The sequence below is a fragment of the Chiloscyllium plagiosum genome, unplaced genomic scaffold (assembly GCF_037043375.1).
Source record: "Chiloscyllium plagiosum isolate Xiang-an unplaced genomic scaffold, Cpla_swu_hap1 HiC_scaffold_3, whole genome shotgun sequence".
Classification (NCBI taxonomy): Eukaryota; Metazoa; Chordata; class Chondrichthyes; order Orectolobiformes; family Hemiscylliidae; genus Chiloscyllium; species Chiloscyllium plagiosum.
This window is the reverse complement of record NW_028270141.1, coordinates 13,571,551-13,591,088: the sequence shown is the minus strand read 5'-3', so window position 1 is coordinate 13,591,088 and position 19,538 is coordinate 13,571,551. Positions and strand designations below refer to the sequence as shown.

Sequence of the window (19,538 nt, the reverse complement as noted above, 5' to 3'; positions counted from 1 at the left end):
GAACTATGGGAGAAACAAGCATGTATGACCCTTGTGCATCCATCCAGAAAAATCTTACATACTCATCAAAATGCTCCATTGCTGTCACTTAACGCGGAGTGTTATTGCTTTACAAATTTGTTTGGAAGCATATTCCATGTGTTGATAAGGTTCTGTTAATTTAGATATTTTCTAATCTACACGTTCAGAGATGTGATGACTTGAACCTGGGTTTTCTGGCTCAGAGAAACATGGCTGTAGTCCTACAACACTCATTCTAATCGTGTAATACATTTTATATTAATGCTCAAAGCTTACCATTACAACCATCTTAGAGGTTCTGATTGAACATGCTGAACACTACTTTTAGAGTGGTTTTCCTTTCTATGTACAGCACTTTACATTTGTAGTCATTAAATTTCATCTGCCTTTATTCTACTTTCACAAATATGTCATCTGACTCAATCTGAGAGGTACTCCCCTCACCCACTGCACTGAGAAGTAGTATTCAGTTTCTGCATCTAGGTCACTGATGCAAAATACAAACAATTCCCAGAGCACTCTCACAGACAATATCTCAAATACCAACCTTCTACTTTCCAGCTAATTTCATATTCAATTTTTTGCAGATTCTAATCCTAACCCAATCAAAATCTCCATAGCTTCCACTTAAGCCTTTGAAGAGGAAGTTTTATCAAAAGCCTTTGTAAGTCAAGGTATAGCACATTGGAATTTTGCAAAATACATCTGGCATAGCACTGGCAGAATATGCATCTTCTGAATTAATGTTTGTCTTTTACCAAGTGATTAGGCATACAAATCTTAAATGTACACCTAATTAATTCTGATGTTTTATAGTACTAAGGAAAAACTAAGATTTGTTTCATCATATTTTTTGAAAATGGGCAATTAATTTATTTTAAATCAGCTAGAGCCTCCCTATCCTCAGTGTTATAAAATGCTCACTAATCTCCTCTTTTGTTCTCCCCAATATTCGAGGATGAACACCACTTCTCCTAGCCGATTTATTTGCTTTGAGCACTTTCAGATAGTCTAAACATATAATCTTATTTATGTCATCACTTTAGCTTAGTTTCTCTCTATTTAGAGAGAGCATACAGCTTACAGTTTCCTGTGTGAATATTTGGACAAAGCAATCATTTAAAAGTATGAACTGTCTTGCACTTATTATCCATTGTAGCTTTCAAGCCTTTTATAATTATTTGCTTATTGCTGCAATACTCCTTTGTTTAGTCTAGTGGGCCCCTTTCCCTTTCTGCCTCCAACATTTACAAGGTAAATGATGTTCCTTGTTATTTAGTTTCTGTTTAATCTGCTGTTCACTTTGATACTGAGCTGAAAATGTGTTGCTGGAAAAGCGCAGCAGGTCAGGTAGCATCCAGGGAAGAGGAGAATCGACGTTTCGGGCATAAGAAGGGCTTATGCCCGAAACGTCGATTCTCCTGTTCCCTGAATGCTGCCTGACCTGCAGCATTCTCCAGCAACACATTTTCAGCTCTGATCTCCAGCATCTGCAGACCTCACTTTCTCCTGTTCACTTTGATATCCTATTTGCTCTAGTTTTCTTCCCCCTCTATCTACTGAATATATATTACATAGGAAACATCTAAACTAAAGTTGAAGCAAGGTCATCTGGACAATATCTTCATAAAAGTAAGTTCAGAGAACGCAGGTTTCAGAAATACCAAGACCATGAAATCAGATATACCTTTAAAATGGCTAACTTCAAAATAAACAAGACAATAGTTTAAGCAAATAAGCAAGGTGGGAAAGTGAGGTGCAAGGCGACTAAAAAAGGCTGTAGATAGATTATGTGAAAGTGGTCAAAAAGATGGCGAACATGGTAAAATATGGGGGAAAAATAGGAAATTACAATCTTTGGTAGCAAAATCTTTGGAGGCATTTTAAATAAAAACAAATTGTTGGTACTAAGATGGATTTGGGTTCCTTGTGCATGAATCAAGGAAAGTTAAAAAGCGTGGAACGCAAGGAATTAGTAAGGCAAGTGGTATGTTAGCTTTGATTATTAGAGCGTAGGAATGTAACTGTAAGGAAGTCTTCTACAATTAAGCAGAACTTATGGAGAGTCATCTGAAGCAGTATAGCTTTGATCCTCTTACCTAATAAACCTAGCAGAGGAGTGTAATAAAGATGCTCCAGATTGAATCCTCGGACAAAATGATCTTATAAAAAAAGTTTGAGTAAAATGGGTTGAGGGGTGACCTTATAGAGGTTTACAAAATTATGAGGGGAATGGATAGGGTAAATAGACAAAGTATTTTCCCTGTGGTCGGGGAGTCCAGAACTAGAGGGCATAGGTTTAGGGTGAGAGGGGAAAGATATAAAAGAGACCCAAGAGGCAACCTTTTCACAGAGGGTGTTGCATGTATTGAATGAGCTGCCAGAGGAAGTGGTGGAGACTGGTACAATTGCAACATTTAAAAGGCATTTTGATGGGTATATGAATAAGAAGGATTTGGAGGGATATGGGCTGGCTGCTGGCAGGTGGGACCAGATTGGGTTGGAATATCTGGTTGGCATAGACGGGTTGGACCAAAGTGTCTGTTTCCATGCTGTACATCTCTATGACCTCTGGACTTCACAAGAATGAGAGATGATCTCAATGAAGTTTACAACATTTTTAGAAAGTTTATGAAGTAGATGCCAATGGGGTTTTGTCTGTGACTGCATAATACAAAAGTGTCACAGTCTCAGAATAAAGAGTTGACCATTTAGGATTGAGTTAGGAGGAAAATGTGTTACTGAGCATTTTAAATTTCTGGAGTGATTCTCTACTTAAGATGGCTTTGGGTTCTCAGTTGTTAAATATAGTCAAGACCTAGACTGAAATATCTTTGGATTTCAATTGCGACTCTCAGACCGAAAGATTTGAGAGCACAACAGTGAATCAAGAGACAAAGGAAGATAAAACAGCAAATTGGGTGGTGAGGTTGATCAGCAGTGATCATAATGAACGGCAGATCACGCTCATGGGCCTACGTGACCCACATCTGCTTCTTTTCTCATGAACTTAAGAGTTGTGCAGCAGCACTTCAGTAAAAAGTAGACCATATTTTAATGAACCAGGTTTGGTCTTCATAGAATCCAGACAGTGTGGAAACAGGCACTTCGGCCCAACAAGTCTACACTAACCCTCTGAAGAGTAACCTACCCAAATCTATTCCCCTACCCTATTATCCTATATTTACCACTGACTAAGGCACCTAACCTACACATCCTTGGACATTATGGGCAATTAACATGGCCAATTCACCTAACCTGCACATCTTTGGATTGTGGGAGGAAACCATGAATATAAAACGTCAGTTGAATTTATGTACTGGGTACAAGCAGTTGTAAATTGTGCACAAAACTGTGTGGTTTGCAAGTAAATTTATGATTTAGGTAGCTGCCCAAACATAGCTGTATAAATACAAATATAAAGACGTAAATAAACATAATTGGCAGCGTTTCAAAATGTAAAATTCTTCAGTTCTGCATGTCCACCTTTGTAACATTGTTCTAATGTTTCCTTTTCAAAAACCAATGCAAAGGTTCTGAAAACCTCTGCATTGAACAGAACTTGATCTTGAAATTCCTTCATCTTTATTGACTATAATAGCATTATTGACCAAATTACAAACTTGACTTTTCCTAGCTGACCTACTCACTGGTGCATTTCTCCAAGTGGAAGTCCTGTAATTTCAACTGTTATAAAACACCGCAGATCATACCCTTCCTCGCTAATTTCTACATCAAGTACAGAAGAACCAAGCAAAACCACATCTGAAATACAAAAGCAGTCTCCTAAGAGCCAAGCAAGCAAATTAATCAAAATTTGAGTTCCCCCCATGTCTTTGAAGTCAATTTTTCCTGTTCTGTTCAGTTACATCCCTGACATTCTAAAATTTGAATAAGTCAAAAATGAGATAGTTTCTTTGATCAGGATATTCTATAGAATACATAACACTGGAAAAGACATCTCATTTATTATTAATGTTTACTTGGATTCATTTTTCATCTAATTCTTCACAAAAAATCCTGAGCAAAATCTACAACAAATCGACATTGACTGTAGGCTGGATATTGAAGTCAACAATGAATGAATAAAGCAGCGCAAAAATAGCTAGTAATAGAATGAATTTGCCTTATGTTTGAACAAGACAAGAGGATATCCAGGGATCCCTGCAATAGTGATATCATTAAGCACGCTAAAAAAATACTTATGCAAGAGGTATTCCCACAGAAAGCAAACCAAGAAGTAAAATGCACTGATTATCCTCCACTCAAAAATAATTTTTTTTACAGTGAGTGCAACATAAATCATTGGACATATACATGTAGAAATTGAAATAAACATAGAAAAAATGCTCTATAAAATTTCGTCATTTTAGAAAAAAAAATAGACTTTCCAGAAATAAAAATAAATATTGCTTCAGGGCCAGAGCTTTTAGCAACAATTATGAACGTAACATGCCATTAAAACCCAAATTACATCATATTGAACAAGCTTGTACTTTTTCATGGTTTTTAACAGTGAGACTAATAATATAAAACAGCACTTTCAACATGGAGGAGCATTATAAACAGACAAAAATGGAACTGGGAGAAAGTGAGAACTGCAGATGCTGAAGATGAGACTCGAGAGCATGGTGATGGAAAAACACCACAGGTCAGGCAGAATCCTGTGCCGAGGAATGCTGCCTGACCTGCTGTGCTTTTCCACCAACACACTCTCAACAAAAATGGAATTGGACCTGCTAAATAAATAACGTGGCTACAAGTGTAGGATAGTGGCTAGAAATTTGCACCAAGTAACTCACCTCATACCTCTTCAATGCCTGCTCACCATCAATAAGGCAAATATCAGGAGTATGGTGAAGTTCTCTCCGCTGACCTCAAGTACGGGTCAAACAACATGCAAGAAGCTTGTCATCATCCAGAATAAAGCAGCCTACTTGATGAGCATTCTATCTACGACTCTCAACATTTACTTCCTTCACCATTGACATACTGCAGCAGTGAATAAGATGCACTGAAGTAAATCACCAAGGCTCCTCCAAAGCACCTTCCAAACTCAACTTGTAAGACTTCAAACAAAAAAAAGCAGATTTATGGGATTCCCACCTGCTAGCTCCCCTCCAAGTCACATGCCAGTCTGACTTGAAAGTGTATCGCCTTTCCTTCTCAAGCACTGATTTGAAATTCTGGAACTCCCTTTTAGCAGCAAGGTGGTGTCGCTGCACTTGAAGGATTGAAGGGGTTCAAGAACGTAGCTCATAATCACCTTCGTCGGGGCAATTAGGGATGGGCAATAAATATTAACCCAGCCAGTGATGCCCATATTCTAAGAATGAATTTTAAAAAGGACAAGTATGCATCAGTTCAGTGATTTTAATTCATGGCAGTCTGTTGATATTTCAACAGGTTCCCGATGGAAAAAGCAGAAGATCACTAACACGTTCTCAACTTTGATTAACTTCACAGTTATGGACTTCAGAAGTTGCTGTCAATTTCAGAATAGCATAGTTAATTTTTCAAAGCCAATAACCCTTTTCTAGAACTGATAGCAGCTAGGAAAAGCTGGTCTGTCTCTTCTTTTTCTTCCTCCCACAACAACGATTGAGTGCCATAGTCTTCACTTTCCACCCATTAGCCACCACATAAGCTATAAGCCATCATTTGATACCACCAGCGTAGAACATTCCATTGAAGGAAGGAGTGAGCTAGCTCAGTTGACTGGGTAGGTGGTTAGTGATGCAAAGTGATGTTAACAGAATGGGTTGGATTCCTGTAACATTACCATGAAGGACTCTTTCTCAGTCTCTCCCCTTGCCGGAGGCATTGTGACCCTCAGGTTAAACCACCACCAGTTGCCTCCCTCTCTAACTGAAGAGCAGCATTACGTTCTGGTAAGACTACAGAGACTTTACATTTTAGAAGAAAATAAAATACTGCGAGAAGCATAACATTTACTAATGTGCTAGGATTGTGCATAAACTCAAAGACAAAATAATCTAGCATTATAGTGATAATCAGGGTGTGAATTCACACATGATTTACCTTTTCTTAAGGCAAACAAAGTCTTTGTAGTACTTTTCCCAAGAAACAATATCTGTTTATAAAAGAAATAGATTCTAAGGATCAAAAAACTTTTGTTTCATGATTTCTTGCTTATTTAATCTGCCTCCAGACATTTTTTTTAAAAAAAAACTTTTTTTGCCATACACAATAGGTCAACTTGTCTTAATTTAAACAGTTCCTTGCCTGAGGAGGATAGATTCAGTAAAACCACTTACATTCTAGCTGGAGGGACTGGACGCATAATAGTAGAGGCCATGTGAAAGAAGTGTTAAACAATATTGAACCCTGATTTAAATTCCTCAAACCTAAAAATGAAACTCTCGAGCACATTCAAAACTTGTCAATAACTTTAATAAAGAGAATTCATTTGAGTAAAATGACAAAAATGTTGAACCAGCTTGAAATTTACCACTGTTGTAAGATATTTACACCATCAATTCAGAAATTTGGCAAAAACTAAAGTGAACAGACCCAACAAAATACAATCCAAACTAAATTGGATTATTTTTCAAATTAAGACACTACTTATCTCAATACTTATCAGTAACAAATTGCCGAATCCATTCATTCCAACAAATTTCCAGAAATCAACAGTAATTCAAACTTTCTTCCAGTGTAAAAATTCGAACATGAGAATACACTGAAGATTTCCACAATAATATCCACTATATTAAATACAATCATGTTTGTTCCTCACAAATGCCATATTCTTAGCATTCATGTGTACCCATACAATCAGTTAATAGTGAGAAATGTTCAACTAGCATATTGCACCTCTTAAAAAGGTGGTGTTACATTCTGATTTATCATTCAACTTGCGTAAAAACAAATACATAAAATAAAGTTATTGGTTCAATGCTTTATTTCCTCACTATTTGCCATTATTCATGTCAAGCCTGTAATAACAGAACACCATTTATATTAAAAACTTCACATTGTTCAAATAGCTTAATAGACAAAGCTGAGAAAAAAAAATGTACAGTAAGCAGGTACAGGATATGAATTAGATTTCATGAATTGCCAATAAATAAGTCATTTTTGTTGTACCATCATTAAGTCATGCTCAACACCAATAAGTGGATATGGACAATATTCTACTACTTTTGTGTATTTTTTTTTAAAACAGTAGAAGCTGGGAAAGTAATTTAAACTACAAAAATTAACAGTGAGTGAAAGTACAAATAGGATTCTAATTTTACAGATTATAAAGCCATTCCAATGACATCATAAATTCCTCCCTCTTGATCACAACTGCGATTTTGTCCCCATGGAAGATATTATTAACATATGATTAATACTGCACAATGATTGTTTTCAACTAGACACCTAAAATTGCCAAGGTTAATTTTAAATCACAAAGTGACCCCAACATGTACTTAGAGTACCGTTAAAACATTCACTGAGCTTTAAAAAGTAAAATCTGGCACCAAGCTATGTAACAAAATCATGATAAGAGACTAAAAGCTTCATTCAAAAGGTAGATTTACAAGTTAGGAGCAGAGTTAGGCCACTTAGCACTTCAGGTCTGCTAAAATCATTAAATAACATCATGGCTGATCCAGTTCTGTTCTGAATTCCACATTTGCATTTACCCCTGATAACCTCAGACTCTTGTTAGGCAAGAAATTCAATCTATCTCAACTTTAAAAACATTAAATGCGTCCACTGCCACCACATTCTAAGGCAGAATTCCAAAGTCTCAACTCTCAAAAAGATTCTCTTCAGCATCCATGCAGACAAAGCAAGCTGTGACGAGTCATCTCGACTCAAAACATTAGCTTGCTCTCTTTCCATGAATGCTGCCTGACCCACTGATTTCCAGCATTTTTTGTTTACAGTAGATTCCAGCATCTGCAGTAACTTGCTCCTCTAAGGTTCTCTTCATACCTGTTCTAAAAGAGGTATTCCTGATCTCAAAAAAAAAAATCACCAATTAAGGAAACATCCTTTCCACATCCATTTTGTAAAGTCCATTCAGAGTTATGTAAACTTCAAGCAAATCACCTAGTGCTCCTCTAAACCTCATTGAGAAAAAGCCCAGCCTGCCCAATTTTCCCTCATTACACAACCCAATCATTCCACATATCAAACCAGTAAACTCCTGAATTGTTTCCAACACACTTTCTTCAAGAAGACGACCAAAGCAGTGCACAATATTAAAGATGTAGTCTCGCAAATGCCTTGTATAACTGCATCGTAACATCTTAATTTTATTTTCAATTTCTCTCATAAGACAACATTATATTAGCATTAACTACTTAATGTACACATATACTAGATGTCTGCAAATTATGCACCTCAGAATTCTGCAATTGTTCTCCATTTACATCATGCTCTGCTTATTTAATCTACTTGCGAAAGTGAAAAACTTTTTTTTCTGCATTATATTTCAGCCAGATTTATGCATACTCAACCGATTAGTAACTGCCTGCTTACTTGTTATGTCATCTTCACAATATTCTTAACCAATATATTTTTTATGCATTCTCTGCAAATTTAGCCACCATGTCTTTGCCCTCCTTAATTTATAATTAATATCAATGACATGGATAAAGTCAAGGGTCAAACAGAGACCTCTGCAGGACCCCACTTCTTCCATCCTGACAATCTGTAAAAGGTTCATTTATGCATACACTCTGGCTAGCTGTTGCAAAACAATCTGCCATCCATGCTAGGATGTTATCCACTACACCATGAGCTCATTGATCATAAGGAATAGGAACAAGAGTAGGCCATTTGGCCCCTCAAAGACTGCTCTGCCATTCAACAGGATAATGGCTGACCCAACACTCCTCACATCCATGCTCATTCACTTTCCCATAACCCTTGAATCCCCCTACTGTTCAAGAATCTATCTCAGCCTTAAATATACACAAAGACTCTGCACCCACAGCTCGCTGTGGCAAGGTATTCCAAAACTTCATGTCCCAGAGAGAGTAGAAATTCTTCCTCATTTCAGTTTTAAATAGGCAACCCTCTTCTGAGACTATGCCCTCTAATCCTGGATTCTCTATGTAAGGGAAACGTCCTCTCAGCATTTCCCCAGTCAAGCTCCTCAAGAATCCAATAAGTCTCAATGAGATCATCTCTCATTCTTCTAAGAAGCATAGTCATCAACTGTTTAAACTTTGCTCATAAGACAAGCTTCTATACCAGGGATCATCCTTGTGAACCTTCTCTGAAGTACCTCCAATGAAGTGATACCTTTTCTTTTAAGAAGGGGACCAAAGCTGCTCACAGTACTCTAGATGGGGTCTCACCAACACCTTGAAGAAAGAATGTAGGACTTCCCTACACTTACACTTCAACTCCCTTGAAATAAGAGCAACATTCCATCACCTTCCTGATTACCTGCATGTGTGTGCTAGCTTTCACACACAAGCACCAAATCTTTTTGTTGCAGCTTTCTGCAGTTTTTCTCCATTTAAATAATACAATGCTCTTTTGTTCTCCCTTCCAAAATGAACTTCATTTTTTTTCCCCACATTATACTCCATTTGCCAACTTTTACTTAACCTATAAATCACTCTGTAAATTGATGGTATCCCACTCAACTTGCCTTTTCACCTATTTTTTCTGCTGTCTATAAGGTAAGCTATAGCACTTTTCACTTCCTTCCCCAAAGTCATTAATATACATTGTAAATAGTTATGGTTCCAGCTCTGACCCCTATGTAACCCCATTGGTTACAGATTGCCAATCTGAAGAACAACTCTTTAATCCCGCTCACTGTTTCCTGCCCAGTAGCAAATTCTGTATCCATGCCAATATAATACCAACACCATGTTCTCTTGTCTCATGGCTTAATCTTTTGTGAGGTTCCTTGTCAAATATTTTCCAGAAGTTCAAATAAAACACAACTATCCATTCTGGCTGAGATTTCCTTGAAAATGTTGAAACTAGTCAGGCACGATTTTCCCTTCATGAAGCCATGCTGACTCTGTTTGATTAGATTATGATTTTCCAAATGTGCTGCTATTACTTCCTTAATAATTGATTCCAATATTTTTCCAAAAATAGATGTTAGATAATCAGCCTATAGTGACCTTCTTTTTGCCTCCCTCCTATTTTGAACATTACCAGTTTTCCAATCCTCTCATACTTCTCCAGACTCCAAGCATTTTTTGGAAAATTACAAGCAATGTATTTACAACCTCTGCAGCTACCTCTTTTAGGATCTAACTGCTGCTACTACATTATGACAGGATATTGTACATGGAACCTTAAAGGTAATTTGGAAAATACAAGTCCAGTAAATCATTGAGTTTCCTTTTCTCTACATCACATGTTGCTTCTGCAAAAATTCTAATAAACAGATGAAACATAGAACTATGCTGGCCTTTCAAGATCAGCTTAAATTTTTCAAAAGCTAAATGATCAATTTGAATACGTTCCGATGACAGATGTTAAGCTAAGTGGCCTATAGCTGCCTCTGGATTTTTGGTGCTGGAAGAGCACAGCAGTTCAGGCAGCATCCAAGGAGCTTCGAAATCGACGTTTCGGGCAAAAGCCTTTCATCAGGAATAAAGGCAGTGAGCCTGAAGCGTGGAGAGATAAGCTAGAGGAGAGTGGGGGTGGGGAGAAAGTAGCATAGAGTACAATGGGTGAGTGGGGGAGAGGATGAAGGTGATAGGTCAGGGAGGAGAGGGTGGAGTGGATAGGTGGAAAAGGAGATAGGCAGGTAGGACAAGTCCGGACAAGTCATGGGGACAGTGCTGAGCTGGAAGTTTAGAACCTGGGTGAGGTGGGGGAAGGGGAAATGAGGAAACTGTTGAAGTCCACATTGATGCCCTGGGGTTGAGGTATTCCGAGGCGGAAGATGAGGGGTTCTTCCTCCAGGCGTCTGGTGGTGAGGGAGCGGCGGTGAAAGAGGCCCAGGACCTCCAAGTCCTCGGCAAAGTGGGAGGGGGAGTTGAAATGTTGGGCCACGGGGCGGTGCGGTTGATTGGTGCGGGTGTCCCAGAGATGTTCCCTAAAGCGCTCTGCTAGGAGGCGCCCAGTGTCCCCAATGTAGAGACGGCATCGGGAGCAACGGATACAATAAATGATATTAGTGGATGTGCAAGTAAAACTTTGATGGATGTGGAAGGCTACTTTAGGGCTTTGGATATAGGTGAGGGAGGAGGTGTGGGCGTAGGTTTTACAGTTCCTGCGGTGGCAGGGGAAAGTTCCAGGATGGGAGGGTGGGTTGTAGGGGGGGGGGGGCGTGGAGCTGACCAGGTAGTCACGGAGGGAACGGTCTTTGCGGAAGGCGGAAAGGGGTGGGGAGGGAAATATATCCTGGTGGTGGGGTCTGGTTGGAGGTGGCGGAAATGTCGGCGGATGATTTGGTTTATGCGAAGGTTGGTAGGGTAGAAGGTGAGCACCAGGGGCGTTCTGTCCTTGTTATGGTTGGAGGGGTGGGGTCTGAGGGCGGAGGTGCGGGATATAGACGAGATGCGTTAGAGGGCAGCTTTAACCACATGGGAAGGGAAATTGCAGTCTCTAAAGAAGGAGGCCATCTGGTGTGTTCTGTGGTGGAACTGGTCCTCCTTGGAGCAGATCCGGCAGAGGCGGAGGAATTGGGAATACGGGATGGCATTTTTGAAAGAGGTAGGGTGGGAAAAGATGTAATCCAGGTAGCTGTGGGAGTCGGTGGGTTTGTAAAAAATGTCAGTGTCAAGTCGGTCGTCATTAATGGAGATGGAGAGGTCCAGGAAGGGGAGGGAGGTGTCAGAGATGGTCCAGGTAAATTTAAGGTCAGGGTGGAATGTGTTGGTGAAGTTGAAAAATTGCTCAACCTCCTCGCGGGAGCACGAGGTGGCGCCAATGCAGTCATCAATGTACCGGAGGAAGAGGTGGAGAGTGGTGCCGGTGTAATTACGGAGGATCAACTGCTCTACGTAGCCAACAAAGAGACAGGCATAGCTGGGGCCCATACATATGCCCATGGCTACCCCTTTGATCTGGAGGAAGTGGGAGGATTCAAAGGAGAAATTGTTAAGGGTGAAGACCAGTTCGGCCAAATGAATGAGTGTGTCGGTGGAAGGGTACTGTTGGGGACATCTGGTGAGGAAAAAACGGAGGGCTTGGAGGCCTTGGTCATGGCGGATGGAGGTGTAGAGGGATTGGATATCCATGGTGAAGATGAGGCGTTGGGGGCCGGGGAAACGGAAGTCTTGGAGGAGGTGAAGGGCGTGGGTGGTGTCTCGAACGTATGTGGGGAGTTCCTGGACTAGGGGGGATAGGACAGTGTCGAGGTAGGTAGAGATGAGTTCAGTGGGGCAGGAGCATATTGAGACAATGGGTCGGCCAGGGTAGTCAGGCTTGTGGATCTTGGGAAGGAGGTAGAACCGGGCAGTGCGGGGTTCCCGGACTATGAGGTTGGAAGCTGTGGGTGGGAGATCTCCTGAGGTGATGTGGTTCTGTATGGTCTGGGAGATGATGGTTTGGTGATGGGGGGGTGGGGTAATGTTCGAGGGGGCAGTAGGAAGAAGTGTCCTCGAGTTGAAGTTTGGCTTCAGCGGTGTAGAGGTCAGTGCGCCAGACTACCACTGCGCCCCCTTTATCCGCTGGCTTATTGTTGAGGTGAGGTTGGGATTGGAGCAGAGGGATTGGAGGGCTGCACGTTGTGAGGGTGAGAGGTTGGAGTGGGAGGAGGGAGGTAGACAGGTTGAGGCGGTTAATGTCCCGGCGGCAGTTGGAAATGAAGAGGTCGAGGGCAGGTAACAGGCCAGCGCGGGGTGTCCAGGTGGATGCAGTGTGTTGGAGGTGGGCGAAGGGGTCCTCGGAAGGTGGGCGGGAGTCCTGATTGTGAAAGTAAGCTCGGAGGCGGAGGCAACGGAAGAATTGTTCGACGTCACAGCGTGTATTAAATTCATTGATGCGTGGACGGAGGGGGATGAAGGTGAGTCCTTTGCTGAGGACTGATCGTTCGTCCTCAGTGAGGGATGGGGGATGGTGAAAACTCGGCAGGGCTGGGAGCTGGTGTGGGTGTAGAGCTGGGAGTGGGTGTGATGGTGGGGGGAATGGGGGTGGAGTCATGAGCAGGAGTAGTGTTCCCCTTGGGGTTCTGGGGGGTGGGGATAGTGACAGTGGGGTCTGTGGGGGGCATGTCAGCAGAATGCAGGTGAGTGGCGCTGGTGAGGGCGGAAGTGGTGGTGACCATATAGCTGCCTCTCTGCCTTTTTGAGTAGAGAGGTTATATTTGCTACTTTCCAATCTGATGTAACCTATCCAGAATCCGATGGGTTTTGGGAAGTTAGCACTAACTCATCTACTACCTCATTACTCACCTCATGTTTGCTCCTAGAATGAAATCCATCAGGACCAAAGTCTTATCAACCTGGAGCTTCATTGGTTAGCTCACTTCCACTTCCCTAAATGATAATAAATTTCACCAAATTCCTTTCTTCCTTCAACCTCCTGATTTACAACTATTACTGGGATTTTTTTTTCCATCCTCAAGAACAACATTCATTCATTCCATCTGCCATTTCTTTATTATCTACCATGAGGTTCTTATTCTCACCCTCTAGAGGACTTCATCAGCAGATTCAAAAGCATCTGAAAGTCAGGCAGAGGAGCTCATACATATTAATTCCAAAGTTCAGGGTGAGACATTAGGATGCAAGACAAAGAATGGTGTAATACTTAAAATTTGGTATGTGAAAGAGGCCAGAATTGGAGAAACACAGACATTTGAGGGTAACAGAGCTGAAGAAACAAACAGGGCCAAAACTATAAAAGAAGTTGGAAACAAGGTCAATAATTTTAAAATTAAGGTATTTTTAAACGAGGTACTAACACAGACTAGCAGGTGCAAGGTGTTGAGTGGTGAGGACCTGATTCAAGCTGAAGATAACACCAAAGGAATGAGTTGGTCTCAGGGCCTAAATGACAATAGTCTTCCCAATATTTATTTGTTCTACTCATCCAGGATTAGATGATATTATACATGCAGTTAAACTATGTTAAAACAACAGAAATCAAGAGGGATTATGGTGGGTAGACCTGGATGTTGTCAGCTAATATACCGATGTAGAATTCTGCAAAACTTACAGCAGGATTCACAAAGTGTAATGTGCAGATAGTAATAAATATGAAAAAGATACAAAGAGGATGATAGCCTACCAATCAGAGAAAACCAGCCCCAATAGTAGTTGGGAGGCAAAAATACTTTTTCAATTAATGGCATCACAAAGCAGCCATGCAAGTTTAAATAGATTATGAGGAAAGAAAAAATATGGCAAAAATATGCTTGAAAAGAATGATGAAACAGACATCGAGATCTGATGCAGCAATGTAAAAGAACTACAGTAAAAGAAATACTGTAGAAAACATCAAAATTCACTGATGAAATTTTTACTGTAGCAGATAAAAATCAGTGAATGTATGAAAGACTCTGGGGAATCTAATTTTTAGCACACACTGGACATAAAGTTAAACTAACTGTATATCTGACGATCACCCCCACCCCACCCCCAGCAATTCCCATCACCTCCTCCTCTCATCAGAACTGATTAATTTTACTTGTCATTAAGTTTCTGTGTGCAGCTGGACAAAGCAGCTTACAAACTATACATAACTCCTCCAGATACTCAAGTCACTGCACACTTCAACATGTTCAATAACATCCTCAATACCTGAGGAAAGCCAGAGGTCCTTTGATTGCACAGCAGTTTAACCCAGCAAGGTAATAATACTGCTCGTAACACCTCACTTGCAAAATGCAATTGATGCCACTGCACTGCAACACTGCCATCAATCCTCGAGCTGCCATGAATTCTCAAATATCAGAGATTTATTTCAATCACAGTTGTATACATGCAATCCACTGGCAACCAGCTTTGATCTAGTCAGCTCATCTCCAGGCAACAAGAAATGCCACTGTGGCAAAATGAATCAACCTTCCCATGTCAAGATCTGCAGCAATGCCAGTGCACTGCAGATCATCTTTGTAGATGCACACGGAGACAAGTGCCCAGAACGAGAGCACACTGTTCTGATTTAAAGCTGGCAGACTGGGCAGAGTTAACATTTTTTTATTTGAAAGCGCACAAAGCTCTCATAAAACTTAAGTAGAGACTGCAATGATGGTGGGGGGTGGGAAGAGAGAGAGAGAAAGAGAGAAGCAGAGAAAGGCCACAGACAGCCATGAGGCTACACTGGGCTGACTGGCACCAAGCCATCCTTTAATCTGAGAGCCCACTCAAGAGGACTGTCCCCTCAGCCTGTAATGTTGAGACAAGAAGCGGATTAGTCCGGTTCTCCTTCCCACACACACAGCTCCACGCTCTCAATCACTACTTTTCCTTCCCCCAGCAGAAGCTGCAGGAACTGGGAACACAGAAAAGAGAATAAACAGGAGAAGGAAAAAAAACACAGCCCCCACCCCCCCCTTTACCTAGCCCCTGCATGCTTGCATTGACCCGAAGCCTCACCTTGTGAACCATCCAGGTAAAGCTATGTCGGTGTGCCCTGTATCTCCCTGTCCGGTACCACTTCACTCTCCTGCCCTGCCGCTACCGCTGCTGATTCTTAACGGTCCTGAGCTCGAGCTGCCAGCTCGCGCTGCACACCAACCTCAGCTCCAGCCCATCCCCATCGGCTCGGCCCGCCCCGCTCCCCCTCTCCCATTGGTCGGGATGCCTCCTGACTGACATCGCCTGTAGCCCCGCTCCCCCTCTCCCATTGGCCGGTGTGCTTCCTGATTGACACCGCCTTTAACCCCACTCCCCCTCTCCGACTTCAGGGGTGTCTCCTGACTGACGTTTCATGTGGCCCCGCCCACCTCTCCCACGTTGGCGTACCGCTTGATTGATCGCCCGTGCGTCGGGTCCTGCTTTCTCCTTTGGACGGGATCTGATTGACTGGACGTGTGGCCCCGCCCATCTACCGCCCCAAACGCGTGATTGACAAGGCGCCGGGCCCAGCCTATGCTCCTTTACCATTGGTCGAAGCACATTGTGATTGACAGCCCCTGAAGCCAATGTCGTCTCCTTTACCCTGACAACCATCGCAGTCCAAGCCATTTCCCTATCCTATTGGCTGGGGCGACGTCCGATAGACTGCAAACGAATCCCGCCCATCGAGGCTGTGCCTGCTCGACAGCCCCCGATGCCCCACCCCCTCATATTTTCTAATTGGGTGGGCACTGCCTGATTGACAGCTAGTGTGGCCCTGTCCATCTCCCTTTCAGTCTATTGCAGAAGGAATGGGCTGATCAACTGGATTAAGTTAAAAATCACACAACACCAGGTTCTGGCCCAACAGGTTTATTTGGAAGTACAAGCTTTTGGAGTGCTGCTCCTTTGTCAAGTAGCTAGTGGGGCAGGATCATAAGACACAGAATTTATAGTAAAATATCAAATGTCATACAACTGAGGCAATATATTGAACAAACCTGGATTGCTATTAAGTCTTTATTCACTTCGAATGGGGATGCCAGTTTTGATTCATTAATATGTAAATTCCAGAACTTCTTTCAAGTCATATTCCAAAGATAACAAGGTTTTATTTTAAAAAAAGGTGACATCTCAGTTCAGACAATGCATTAAAGGTGTGCAGTTACAGTCTGTCTGTATTCCAACATTGAGTCAGACTGATTCTATTTCCAAAGTAGGAATTTATAAACTGGAAAAGCATCTTTAAAGGCTTTCCTTGGGGTGAAGGATGCTCTTGCTCTTAAGAGAGTGCAGCGAAGGATCACCAGACTGATTCCGGGGATGGCAGGATTGACGTTTGAGGAGAGATTGACCAGGTCAGGATTGTTTTCAATGGTGTTCATACAAGCCTAGGGAGGATCACCTAGAAACTTATAAAATTCTATCAGGACTAGGCAGAGTGGATGAGAGGAGGATGTTCCTGATGGTGGGTGTTTCCAGAACTAGGGGTCACAGGCTGAGGATTCGGGGAGTACCATTTAGGACATACATGAGGAGACATTTCTTCACCCAGAGCATGATGACCTGTGGAATTCATTACCACATGAAGTAGTTAATGCCAATACATCGGATGGCTTCAAGAGGTAGATAGATATAGCACTTGGGATGAATGAGATCAAAGGTTACGGGGTGAAAGCAGGATTAGGCTATTGAGTTGGACAATGAGGCATGATCATGATGAGCGGTGGAGCAGCTCGAAGGAACATACGACGTCCTCCTGCTCCTATCTTCTATGTTTCTATGTGTGGAGAGTTGAGCTGGGGTATTATGTCCTGATAGGTGCACCAATTACTGCACCAGAGCACAATGTTTCCAACTTTCTTTACAATCTTCAACCTTTGAAAATGTACCCTCTATACCATGGTCTAGGCCATTAACATAAATCAGTAAGCACAGAGGCTCCAATGCTGATTTGTGGGGAATCTTCACTATAAAATCTGCTCCAGTCCAAAAACAACGAACAATTTATAATCTCACTTTCCTCAGCATCCTTGGGTACACCTCAATTAGTATTGGTGTTTAAGTATAACCAGTACCCACATTTACCAATTTTACAACATTCAAGTATCTGAATCACCTTTTTCTTCACTGTGACCTGGGCAGCATTTCATCCTTGTTAAAACAATGCAAAGTATTCATTTAGTGCATCAACCATACTCCCTCACTACATGCACAAATCTCATTTATGGTCCATGAACAGCCACACTCCTCTTATGAAACTTTACTGCTTATATGCTTCTGGAAGACTTCTACATTCCCATTTCAATGTTTGCTGTTAGTGTTTTCTTACTCTCTCCATTTCCTTCACTTATTTCCTTTTTCAATTTCTCTCAGAACCTTATACATTTAGCTTGCTTTTCAATTGTATTACCCACCTGACTTGAGTTAGAACATGAGATTAGAAATAGAATCCCTACAGTGTGGAAGCAGGTCATTTGGCCCATCAAGTCCACACTGACCCTCTGAAGACAATCCATCCAGATATTATTCCTGTAACCCCGCAACCACCATGGCCAATCCACATAAACTACACATCCCTGGACACTATGGACAATTTAGTATGGCCAATCCACTTAATCTGCACATCTTGGAATGTGGGAGGAAACCAGAGCACCCAGAGGAAACCCACACAGACAAGGCAAATGCGCAAATTCCAACAGACAGTCGTCCAAGGCTGGAATCGAACAGAGTCCCTCGTGCTTTGAGGCAGCAGTCCTAACCACTGAGTCATCATGCCATCCACGATTTCTGTCATAAGCAAAGCTTGTTTGCTTCATCAGAATCTTTCCTCTTTGGGAAACTCAGGATTTGTTGACCTTTCTGGGGTATATACTTAACTGTACTTGATCTGTCTCTTATTTAAAGACAGCCCATTATTCATTTAGCATGCTATCCTTTGATGCTAATTTATCTGGGCCAGATGCATTCTTACCTCATTAAAGGATTGTCCTTGTCCTTCCCATAGCCAACTTTAACATTATGATACAATGATCACTGTTCCCTGAATGTTCCCAACTGGTCCACCCCATTCCCCAGAAATAAATTCAACAACATCTCCTTTCTGATTGGACTGGACACACCTACTGCAGAAACTTTGTAGCACCATCTTGTGGTAGTGCTGTGCAGCAACCATTCCAATTAATAACGAATGTCCATTAAAAATGATTGATGTTCACAATCTGCTTTCATAATCAAGATCTCATTGGCTATAATGAATATGCTCAGACAATTATCTGTCATTGAAAGGACAAGAAACGAAAATTCCAATGAGAGGACATCAGCCTATAAAGTGAACCTAATCTTTCTCTTTTAGCCACATGTGCTGCCTTATCTGTTGAGATTTTCCAGCAGGTTTTATTCCACCTTCCCCAGCAACTTAATATTTTATTTTTAGCCAAATAACCATTTTCTATTCAATCAAATTTGAACAGAAATGAATAATTATGTAATACAATATATAATATTTAAAAATATAATTTAAAGAATTGAATTATTAACTCCTTATTTCTTTACTAAATTTAATGAAAATTCAATCATAAAGCCCAGTGATTTATTACCACAATAGGTTAGCAGCCGTAAGTACCCCACACTCACACACACACATATACATGAGCACAAACAAAGCACATTAAAGACTTGTTTTGTATAAGGAACTATCCTATTATGTATATCTCTGATCTACACCTTAGATCTATGCATCTAATCTAAGCAAATAATATTTTAATTACAACATGTCCCCAAATGTGGAGGATACTGTAGCCACATTAATCATGTCTCTCGTACACAATGCAGCCTGCTGCTGTGGGTCTCAACCTTGATGCTGAAACTGATTAAAATGCAACATCTGGGTCGGCTTAGCTCTATGATTACTTTATATCCTGGATGAGAGTGAAACCCTGATCCTATTTTGAATTTGCTCTGTTTGATGCACTATATTTTAACCATGCCTTTGTGACCTTAGTTCCATTTAGTCACCGTGATTTGGAGATGAAATGAGGTCACAATAAAGGATTCCTCTGTGCTCCTATT

General features: G+C 41.3%; 1 protein-coding gene across 10 annotated transcripts in view; it reads right to left on the bottom strand.

The window, feature by feature from the left end:
* The window catches only part of LOC122541001 (CYFIP-related Rac1 interactor A), a 216,710-nt gene extending 201,059 nt beyond the window's left edge, over positions 1-15,651 (bottom strand). For 7 of the 10 annotated variants that reach the window (XM_087977589.1, XM_043677442.2, XM_087977590.1 and 4 more), the window contains exon 1: positions 15,507-15,651. The gene's annotated coding sequence lies outside the window, so the exon portion shown is untranslated. The remainder of the gene's footprint in view (positions 1-15,506) is intronic. The other 3 variants (XM_087977591.1, XM_043677478.2, XM_043677470.2) reach the window with 2 other exon arrangements.
* Positions 15,652-19,538: the final 3,887 nt, after the last annotated feature.